This window comes from Eleutherodactylus coqui, chromosome 3, assembly GCF_035609145.1.
Source record: "Eleutherodactylus coqui strain aEleCoq1 chromosome 3, aEleCoq1.hap1, whole genome shotgun sequence".
Taxonomy (NCBI): domain Eukaryota; kingdom Metazoa; phylum Chordata; class Amphibia; order Anura; family Eleutherodactylidae; genus Eleutherodactylus; species Eleutherodactylus coqui.
The window spans coordinates 6154218-6166343 of NC_089839.1; the positions used below are offsets into that span (position 1 = coordinate 6154218).

At 44.1% G+C, this 12126-nt stretch overlaps 1 long non-coding RNA gene across 1 annotated transcript in view; it reads right to left on the bottom strand.

Annotated features, from left to right (window-relative positions):
- The window catches only part of LOC136619692 (uncharacterized), a 29847-nt gene extending 17979 nt beyond the window's left edge, over positions 1-11868 (bottom strand). The window contains exons 1-2 of the long non-coding RNA XR_010790995.1: positions 11618-11868; positions 3160-3242 (exon numbers count right to left, since the gene is read on the bottom strand). This is a non-coding gene — a long non-coding RNA (uncharacterized lncRNA). The remainder of the gene's footprint in view (positions 1-3159; positions 3243-11617) is intronic.
- Between the last annotated feature and the right edge of the window lie 258 nt (positions 11869-12126).

Here is a 12126-nt window from a genome sequence, read left to right on the forward strand (position 1 = left end):
GTAGAGCTGACAACGGGGTCTTGTGTGGGGATGTCACCAAGTGTAGAGCTGACAACGGGGTCTGGTGGTGGGATGTCACCTGGTGTAGAGCTGACAAAGGGGTCTGGTGGTAGGATGTCACCAGGTGTAGAGCTGACAATGGGTCTGGCTGGGGGATGTCACCAGGTGTAGAGCTGACAATGGGGTCTGGTGTGGGGATGTCTCCAGGTGTAGAGCTTACAAAGGGATCTAGTGGGGGGGTCACAGGCCGTTGGAATATCCATTAGCACCAGAACCTTCTGTAGGGAATGGCATGTGAAGGGTTACCACGGATGAGTGGCTGCACACAGCATCACAGCAGTGAAAGCATAGTGGCACCTGCGATGGGGCTTGCAGTGACAGACTGTGAGTGCAAGCAAGTATTGTGGTCAGCTGAAGCACAGTACACCCTCTTCCGATCGGATGGCCACAGTTGGGTGTGGTGGTTGCCTGAAGAGCTGTTTCTACATGACTGCATCATCCCAACAGCGAAGTTTGGAGGAGGTTCTGTTATGGTGGAGGGTTTCTGCTGGGAAGGACTAGGGCTATTGGTTATAGTGAAGTCCACCCTCAACACCAATGGATATAGAGTAGAGATGAGCGAGTGTACTCGTCCGAGCTTGATACTCGTTCGAGTATTAGGGTGTTCGAGATGCTTGTTACTAGAGGCGAGCACCACGCGATGTTTGAGTTACTTTCACTTTCATCTCTGAGACGTTAGCGCGCTTTTCTGGCCAATAGAAAGACAGGGAAGGCATTACAACTTCCCCCTGCGACGTTCAAGCCCTATACTACCCCCTGCAGTGAGTGGCTGGCGAGATCAGGTGTCACCCGAGTATTAAAATCTGCCCGCCCGCGGCTCACCACAGATGCGTTCTGACAGAGATCAGGGAAAGTGGTATCTTGGTGGAGCTGCTATAGGGAGAGTGTTAGGAGTATTTTAGGCTTCAAGAACCCCAGCGGTCCTTCTTAGGCCATAGAAATCGCAGATCGCACCTATCTGCGATCTGCGATTCCTGTTCTCTTCTCTATATGCGCTCAATGGGGCCGGCGGCAGCAGCGCCGACCCCATTGAGAACATATAGAAGACAAATCATTCTTCTCTGCCACAGCTGTAACAGCTGTGGCAGAGAAGAACGATGTTTGCCCATTGAATTCAATGGAGCCGGCAATACAGCAGGTTCCACTGAAAGCAATGGGCTGCCGGCGTGCGCGGGGATGAATTGTCGGGAAGGGGTTAAATATATAAGCCCTTCCCTGCAATTCATCCAGAAATTGAAATCCCCGCCTCCAGAAAGCTACTGTGATTAGCTAACACACGCCGTCAGCCAATCACAGCCATTCAATGACATCATTGTCATTGGCTGTGATTGGCTGAAGGCACGTGTGTTTTCTGGAGGCGGGGATTTCAAGCCCTGCATCCAGAAAGCAATGCTCTGCCGGGGACCAGGAGGGAGCGACATCCTGCAGCAGCGCCGCAGAACGCCAGGGGAGGTGAGTAATGATTTTTATTCTTTGCTCCACTGTATTGCCGGCATATAAGGTGACAGTTGGGGGGTCGTCTTATACGCCCCGTCGCCTTATACGCCGGTATATACGGTATATTTTTTTTTATTTTTACACATTTCTGGATGAATTGCAGGGAAGGGCTTCTATATTTAAGCCCTTCCCGACAATTCATCCTGCGATCGCCGGCAGCCCATTGCTTTCAGTGGAACCTGCTGTATTGCCGGCTCCATTGAATTCAATGGGCTAACATCGTTCTTCTCTGCCGCAGCTGTTACAGCTATGGCAGAGGAGAACGATCTTTATGCTGACAGTGCGGGGGGGGGGGGCACTCTTGCCGCTATTGTGGCTTAATAGTGGGACCTGTGAACTTGAGATGCAGCCCAACATGTAGCCCCCCGCCTGCCCTATCCGTTGCTGTGTCGTTCCCATCACTTTCTTGAATTGCCCAGATTTTCACACAAGGAAACATTAGCGAGCATCAGCGATATACAAAAATGCTCGGGTCGCCCATTGACTTCAATGGGGTTCGTTACTCGTAACGAACCCTCGAGCATCGCGATAATTTCGTCCCGAGTAACGAGCACCCGAGCATTTTGGTGCTCGCTCATCTCTAATATAGAGACATCCCAGACAATGTGGCAATACTTGGGTACAGCTCAGTGTCTCCACCAACATGACCGACCACTATGCCATACGGCACCAGTGTAGAGGAGCAGAAAGTTTATTGTTCATCCCAAAGTTCAGATCTGAATCCCATCGAGCATCTTTGAGATGAACTATACCGTTGTATTCGTGCGCCCAACACGCCCATCATCCCCGCCTCACTATCTGAAGCTCTCCTGGAGGAAAGGATGCAAATCCCTTCACACCTCCATGAGCGTTAGGTTGAAAACTGCTGAGGAAGGTTACTTCAGTCACTGAGGCCAAAGGTGGCCAACACTAGATTGAGAAGCAAGAATTCAATCAAATGTCCTCACTTTCCATGCGCATCCCAATACTTCTGTCATCAGACTGTAACATCTGCTTGTTTCTATTATCTATACTAGAACGCTGCCCCTAGTGGTCAAATCATAATGAAAAGTATATAGAACCCTTGTCAATAATTACTATGTAATAACCGTTCCACTCGGCATCCCTGAACCTCGATTCATCCGTGGAAAGCAGGTGCAGGCGTTAATTCTACGAATAAATAACCTGCCATTACGCTGTCCCTTTAAATGATGTTTGGAATAAGACGACGGCCGCCGTTCATTTATCATCATACTTAAGATAATGAGTGGAATTCTTTCCAGACACATTTTACCTCTTCTATTTCAAACACAAAGCAATTTCATCCAGTCCGGAGGTAGGATGGCTTTTCGCCGATGTGGATGGATGAAAATACGAGGAACCCTTTTACCCTACACCGTGGAGTCCCGGCTTCTATAGACATTTCCAATCTCATGGATCATAAACTATTAGCAAAAAGGACCCATTATTCACTTTGTGCATCATGGAGGTTAAAAAAAAATACAATGGGTGATATGGAATCGGCAGAATGTAATCAGGAGTCTTTGTGTCGTGTAAATCTGGGGTAATGCAGGACGATTTGTTATAGTAGATCTGTGTCTGCGGCGACGCGTCATTACTTACCGGACGCATCCCGGCTAAAGGGCTTCATTTGGTTCCTTCATTCCCCCGGTGACAACGGCGGCACAATGTGGACAAATAAAGGGCTACAAACAAAAAAGATACATTTGTTGTGTTTCTATTCTTCTTAAGAAAATATCACTAATTAGTTACATCTTCATGAAAAATGTGACGATTAAACACAGAAGTCTACGTTGTAAAAAGGCTTTTACAGGAGTGTTTGGCGCCTTATTAATCATTTACCAGCTAGAATTAGGAAGGAGATGGCCTATTACCCTGCCTTATAGCATCCAGTCCTACAGCGCAGGGAATTACTAATCGTGTCATGAAGAGAACAAGTAACACCGGCGGACAGGGATCAAACATCCCACCATAAAGTGATACTTCCGTATACTGACTGAATAATCGTACTGCGAAGGACTGAGATCACCGTACGGACCGTGCAGTTACTGCATAATACCACCATATAGTGACTAAATAATACCGTCACACTGTAACTGAATAGGGTTGGGCTCACACCACCGTGAGGCCCGCAGCGGATTCCAGCTGGTGACATAATCGTATTGCGTATGACCTCAGAGGCACGCAGGCGCTCATGCACAGTACAGTTTTTTTTGTTTGTCTTTCCCGCACCGTCGCTTAGCGATGACACAGGTATCCGCAGCTTATATGCAATGTAATTGCCTACAGACCGCGGGTATATCCGAGACCGTAGACCACAATGGGCCCTATGTCGCAGATTCCGTGGTAAATTAGAACATGCTATGATTTCCCTTCTGTTCGCAGAATGTGCAGTTCGGACCTGCAGGTGTGAAGGAAAATTCGAAACTACACGCCTTTCAGTTCCCGCATATTACCGCGGATCATCCGTGTTAACAGCGATCTTGGAATCCGTATTTCAAATCCAGTCATGTGAGACCGGCCTAATGCTACCATACAGTTACCGAATAATAATACCAAACAGTGACTGAAATATACCACCATATGGTGATGGAATAATACCACCATACACTAAATGAATAATATAGTCATACCATAACTGAGTATCATCATACAGTGACTGAATAACACAACCAACTGCCATACTGTGAATAAATAATACCACCATGCAACTAAGGACTAATACAACCATACAGTGTCTGAACAGTACCATCATGCAGTGACTAATTAATACCACTATTGTCTGAACCACGACCCAATTATCAAAACTTACCACCATACTGTGAATAAATAATACCAGTTACCTGCTGTAACTGACTAATAAAACCATTCAGTGTTGGAATAATACCATCATACAATGACTTGAACAATACCGCCATACAGTGTTCAACACTTACCACCCAACCTGAATAAATAATACCAGCATACATTAACTGACTAATACCACAATACAGTGACCGAATAATACTACCACACACAGGCGGAATAATACCACCATACTGTGACTGGATAGTACCCTCATACAGTGAATGAAAAATACTACCATACAATGTTAAAAACACACTGTTCATACTGTGATATATTATATTACCATCCCATGACAGAATCATATTGCTTTGACTGAGTTATACCATCATAGTCTAGCGGAATAATACCACCATATTGTGACCAAAGAGTAGCTTCACCATAACGCGACCAAATAATACCGCCATAACACAATAGAATAATTCCACCATATAGTGACAGACACTGAATGCCACCCCCACAGAGTTACCAGATATTACAATCACGGAGTGACTAAATAATATGAATATAGAGTGACAGAATATCACCGCCATCTTGTAACTAGATGATATCACCAGGCAGGCACTTTGCATGGCATCATCCCACAGCTAGCTAAAGAAATATAATACTGAGCATGAGAACAATTAAAGGGGTTGTCCAGCTTTAATTTATTGATGGTCTATCATCAGGATATCACCAGGGTATTTTGTAGACTCGCCCGCTCTCTGGTTCCTGCAGTGCCCGACACTGAAGTCTGCGCGGCACACCAAAATCTAACGCTTTTCAGAATCTTGTGCTCTCCCATAGATGTGTATGGGAGGATGTGCACACACAACTCTGAAAAGAGCCAGATTTTCAAGTGCCACGGGATCTTCATAGGCGGGCACCACAAGAATCAGGAGAGGTTGAGTATAAAAAATGCAGCACTCGGCTCCTTGTCACCTTCCCTAACAGCACCACAATGTAATTTATGGTACTGGAGAGAGGTGACAAGATCCCTTTTAAAAACTGGACAAACCTTTTAAACCCAATAATTCACTCTAATCATTGGCTTTATCCTCCTGTGGACCAGGCCACCATGATGACTTCTTCCATTTATCAAATGCCTCTACATATTTTACAGTGCTAACATATTTGTCCCTCACATTTTCAGCACACCGCCACGCTTCCTGGTGGCACTAGAACTGGTATTTGGCATCTGAAGACTTGGTAACGTGGGGCACGTGCCCTTGGGTGACCATCTGTGATTAGACTTCTCTTGTGCTGCATTAAGACTCTAGAATAGACTCTTAGATCACCCTCTAACGTTCCTGTTTTTGGGGCCCCGGAGCTTCCATTTACCTCTCTGCTTTTCTAATTTCTACTTTAGTTCCAGTTCTTTTCTGAACATTTAGAAATATTAGAATCAGATGCAAAGTTACAAGAAAGTTAATTAGGACCTTCTTTTAAGTGAAGATGCGGTTTGTTTACAGGGAGGACGTTGCTATTCGCATTACATTTTGCTCGTTGTTTACCTGACTTCCCATCAGTTCTTTTTTTTTGTGATCAGAATTTAACTATTTTTAATTTTCTTTTCCATTTTCTTATATCCAGAAGTGAACTTGTTAACAGCTGCACACAGAAGGAAAAAACACAAAAAATAAAAAAAAATAAAATTGGCTCATATGTTAATTGCATCGGGGACTTTATGGTAACTAAGCAACTTTTGCAAACTTTTAATTAACATTTTGACCCAGAAAAGATTGCAATCCTGTAAATAAAATAGGTGCAGGGCCACAATTTTGTTTTAATCTGATCCGGGAGGCTAATTGCAAAAACTCTTTTCTCTTTTCAGATCTTGGGTGTTTTGGATTGACCAAGAAAATGTATAAAAGCGTTCTGCTAGGGGAAATGACATCACGCAATGACATTTTTATGTTCAAATACAAGTTAGGAAGGGGCGAGAGGAAAAAAAAATCTTAATTGGAAATACAATGAAAATGGCAGGAAAAAAAGCCTATCTGTCATATCCCCGTTCATCAGTAGAGGGGGCTGCTGCCTATGAGGGCAAATGTACAAAGGAACAGGTCCTGGTGAGACAGTAGCAGCTTGTTGGTTGATGTAAGGGGGGTATGGTTATGGAAAATCATGTAGAATCCACTTTCCAAGTAATCATCTGGCTTGGAGATAAGTCATCGCTCTCAGAGGTGTACCTCCTGATGAAGACCCCTTCTCTAAAGATAGCTAGTTAAACTATTATCTGATTGCTGCTGGAAGGTTAATTGGCCATACATTGGTCTATAAATGTAGTGCTATATGCCAACCATGTATAAGAGAGGTGGGTGCTTACTCATGGGTCATTGGTGGGAGTCACAAGCAGAGGACCTACCTCTCTGTTGTCCATATACCCTACAGGGCAGAATGATATAGGTTGTGTTTATGAGACCTCCCCTTAAAGGTTCTGGCTTACCTGTGACATGTTCTGGCTCACCTGTGACATATTCCAATGCTTCATATAGAACAAAAAGTGATACAAAGAAAATCATTCTTCAATATCACCAATGTCGAGGAGAGAGAATCATTTTACTGCTTCCGCATGACAGACAAGATACTAAAATATTTTCTGGTGGTACAAAGGAAGCCCCATCGGGAGGACTACTGTTTCTCCCTGCCGAGAGTGCCAAGCAGGTGGAAGGAGACTTATGGGCCATGCAATGCTCTGGGAGATTTGATATGCAAAGCAGAGGGTGTAATGCCTGTGCAGCGCCACCTATTGGGAGTCAGCTTCCCTATAGGTCAGTGTCTGACCTTCAGACTGGACTTAAGTCATGACTAAGGCTAAAAACCAAACCAGAGTCTTCTCCATAAAGAAAAGATACTCATGCACAGACAGCTGTTTTTGAGGTTTTTGCCCTTCAGTTCACAGTAGAGTTCTGGTTCGTTGAGGGAGAAGCCTGTGATTTGGGTTGAAAATGCCAAGTCGTAAGCTGCCTTCCAAGAGGATTATTTGGGGAGTTACTCGTGGGGGACCACAGGTGGTAGTATTGGAGGGGTTATCATTACCAATGGGCTACCACAGGGGGCAGTATTGGAGGCATTACTAGTGGGCTACTATGGGGGGCAGTATTGGGGGATGACTGTTACTAGTGGAGGACCACAGGGATCGGTTTTGGGCCCAATTCTTCTCAATATATGTATTAGTGACCCGGTTGCAGTAAAATATCAATATTTGCAGATGACACAAAACTATGTAAAGAAATTAATATAAGCGAGGATGCAAGGCGGGTACAGGAGGATCTGGATAAGTTGGGGGCAGAAAAGCGGCAGCTGAGGTTTACCACTGATACATGTAAGGTTCTGCACACGGGCAGCTGAAATCCATGTCACCATTACACACTAAATGGGAAACCACTGGGGAACACTGACAGGGAGAAGGACTTGGGGGTTTTAGTTAACTGTAAGCTTAACTGGTGCAGCCAGTGTCAGGCAACTGTTGCCAAGGCATATAGGATCATGGGGGGCATCAAAAAAGGTGTAGGGGCGCATGATGAGAACATTGTTCTTCCTCTTTACAAGTCACTGGTCAGACAACTCATGGAATATCGGGGACAGTTTGGGGCACTCTATTAACTATATATAGATATATCAGGGGTCAGTACAGAGATCTCTCCCATCATCCATTATACACAGGACTGTAACAAGGGGACGCTCTAATAACTATATATAGATATATCAGGGGTCAGTACAGAGATCTCTCCCATCATCCATTATACACAGGACTGTAACAAGGGGGCGCTCTAATAACTATATATAATATATCAGGGTTAGTACAGAGATCTCTCCCATCATCTTTTATACCCAGGACTGTAACAAGGCGGCGCTCTAATAACTATATATAATATATCAGGGTTACAGTACAGAGATCTCTCCCATCATCTTTTATACCCAGGACTGTAACAAGGGGGCGCTCTAATAACTATGTATAGATCTATCAGGGGTCAGTACAGAGATCTCTCCCATCATCTATTATACCCAGGACTGTAACAAAGGGGGGCGCTCTAATAACTATGCATAATATATCAAGGGTCAGTACAGAGATCTCTCCCATCATCTATTATACCCAGGACTGTAACAAGAGGGCACTCTAATATATCAGGGGTTAGTACAGAGATCTCTCCCATCATCTATTATACCCAGGACTGTAACAAGGGGGCGCTCTAATAACTATATATAGATATATCAGGGGTCAGTACAGAGATCTCTCCCATCATCTATTATACCCAGGACTGTAACAAGGGGGTGCTCTAATAACTATGTATAATATATCAGGGGTTAGTACAGAGATCTCTGCCATCATCTATTATACCCAGGACTGTAACAAGGGGGCGCTCTAATAACTATGTATAGATATATCAGGGGTCAGTACAGAGATCTCTCCCATCATCTATTATACACAGGACTGTAACAAGGGGGTGCTCTAATAACTATGTATAATATATCAGGGGTTAGTACAGAGATCTCTGCCATCATCTATTATACCCAGGACTGTAACAAGGGGGCGCTCTAATAACTATGTATAGATATATCAGGGGTCAGTACAGAGATCTCTCCCATCATCTATTATACCCAGGACTGTAACAAAGGGGGGCGCTCTAATAACTATGCATAATATATCAAGGGTCAGTACAGAGATCTCTGCCATCATCTATTATACCCAGGACTGTAACAAGGGGGCGCTCTAATAACTATGTATAGATATATCAGGGTTCAGTACAGAGATCTCTCCCATCATCTATTATACCCAGGACTGTAACAAGGGGGCGCTCTAATAACTATGTATAGATATATCAGTGGACAGTACAGAGATCTCTCCCATCATCTATTATACCCAGGACTGTAACAAGGGGGTGCTCTAATAACTATGTATAATATATCAGGGGTTAGTACAGAGATCTCTGCCATCATCTATTATACCCAGGACTGTAACAAGGGGGCGCTCTAATAACTATGTATAGATATATCAGGGGTCAGTACAGAGATCTCTCCCATCATCTATTATACACAGGACTGTAACAAGGGGGTGCTCTAATAACTATGTATAATATATCAGGGGTTAGTACAGAGATCTCTGCCATCATCTATTATACCCAGGACTGTAACAAGGGGGCGCTCTAATAACTATGTATAGATATATCAGGGGTCAGTACAGAGATCTCTCCCATCATCTATTATACCCAGGACTGTAACAAAGGGGGGCGCTCTAATAACTATGCATAATATATCAAGGGTCAGTACAGAGATCTCTGCCATCATCTATTATACCCAGGACTGTAACAAGGGGGCGCTCTAATAACTATGTATAGATATATCAGGGTTCAGTACAGAGATCTCTCCCATCATCTATTATACCCAGGACTGTAACAAGGGGGCGCTCTAATAACTATGTATAGATATATCAGTGGACAGTACAGAGATCTCTCCCATCATCTATTATAGCCAGGACTGTAACAAGGGGGCGCTCTAATAACTATGTATAATATATCAGGGGTCAGTATAGAGATCTCTCCCATCATCTATTATACCCAGGATTGTGACTGTAATTAGGGGGCGCTCTCTATATCTAGAGGAAAGAAGGTTTTTACATAACATAGAAGGGGGTTCTTTACGGTAAGAGCAGTGACACCAGCTATGGTTAAATTAGCTGCATATTAATCTGCTCTTCTCTATGTATTGATTTGCTAACAAAAAAGGTTAAATAACAGCAGTAGAAATTCATCTCAAGTGCTCAAAAATGCTAAAATCTCCCGATCTCTTGGTGCTTAAATAGCGCCCCCTGCAGAGTATACAGCGTCCAGCCCTCCGCCTGAGATGTGGAATTACCTTGTAGATGCCAGACGCATGCACAGTAAGAGGGGCCCTTAGTCTTAAACATGTAAGCCTTCATTGGCCCTGCAACATCCGGCTTCAGGTTTTCTCTGGGGGCAATATGGCAGGATCATAAGTTAATGTGAGGCGGCGCTGCGGCGCACCTGATGGCGGGAGCGACGGGCTTGGCTGGACTTAGCTGCTCTTGCATTTGATTAGCTGCTGGTTAAGATGCAAGCCTCAGTCGTTCTGCTCGCAGGGAGTCAGCACTTTGGATTTTTTTTTCTTGCCGGGCAGACAAGTTCTTGTCCTTCTGGTGTGGATGCAACTTCTATCGTCCGGCTCACTTCCAGTGCCAGTAAATGATTGTCTGAGAGATGGGCTCCAAGGGCTCAGCAGAAAGCGGAGGGGCCGTCCAGAGCATTGTTGTAGCATCCAGGGTCATATTCAGAATTCATGCTAGCCTCCGCACTTTTAGTTCTCACTCCCCCTATTAGGTTAGGTTAAAGCTGCTGACATGCACTTTAGGTAGGCCAAATGCTCATTGGGCTGACAGCTATCTCTCCTGACTACCCCATATACATGCACACTTGGACAAGCCTATTGCATAGATGCAATACCAGAACCAAGCTTACTACATAAATACAGTGCCTGTATATTGCTACTGCATAGATATGGTAGCAGAACCAAGCTCATTACATACATACGGCACGAGAACCAAGCTTACTACATAATTACAGTGCCAGTATGTTGTTACTGCATATAGATGGTAGCAGAACCAAGCTCATTACATACATATGGCACCAGAACCAAGCTTACTATATAAATATAGTACCAGAAGAGAGCTACTTCATAGATATGGTAACAGAACCAAACTTACAGCAGGGTTACAGCGCCAAAATTAAGCTTACTATAGAAATACAGTACCAGAAGAGAGTTACTGCATAGATGTGCTAGTGGAGTCAAGCTTATTATATAGATACGGTAATAGGACAATGCTTACTAAATAGATACGGTGCAAAAACTCATCTTACTACAGAGAAATTGTGTGAGAACCAAGCTTACTGCATAGATACAGTACCAGAACTAAGCTTACTGCATGAATACGGTAACAGAACCAATCTTACTACACAGATCATTTCCCAGAACTGAGCTTAATACATAGATATGGCACCAGAACCAAGTTTATTGCATAGATACGATACCAGAATCAAGTCTATTTTCTAGATACAAGAACCAGAACGATGTTTACTGCATAGATATGGTACCAGAACATATACACAGAGATGATTTTACACACACACATGAACACACACTTAGGCATATTTTTACATACACTACATACAGACATGTTGCATGCAGTACATACAGACTTGCACGCACACATACTTACCATATTACCAGTGGAGCCCTCAGCCTCAGTACCCCTCTACCATGGAGGAGGTGCAGTTGTTTGGTCCCCCTCACAGCAGCGCTCCAAGCTTCTGCTTTCTAAGCCCCTTTAGTCTCAGTCTATGATTTTCCGGTGTTGTACATTATATTTGGCCTTTTCTCATTGATGTTTTAGTCATTTCACCCCGCTGTACATGTTACAGTTCACAGTGATTGCTTCCTTTCCGAGCTGTAGACATATATCACCTCAATGTGTCTGTAACCTGTAGCTGTAAGCAGAAGCGTTGAGGGACCTGCGGTCACATAATCAGGCGGTCCAGGCCTCCAGATAGCAGTAGGCGAGGCCTGGGGAGATAAGAGTGCACAGTAGAAGTCATGCGAGAACTTTTGAAACGTTCAGTTTAGCTAGTTTGCCAAACTTTTTTAAATCGTTCTGTTTGGTCCAAATTAGTTTGAACCGGAAATTCACCAAAACCCCTAAAACTGGTGTATAACACTGTCCAAAAGCCT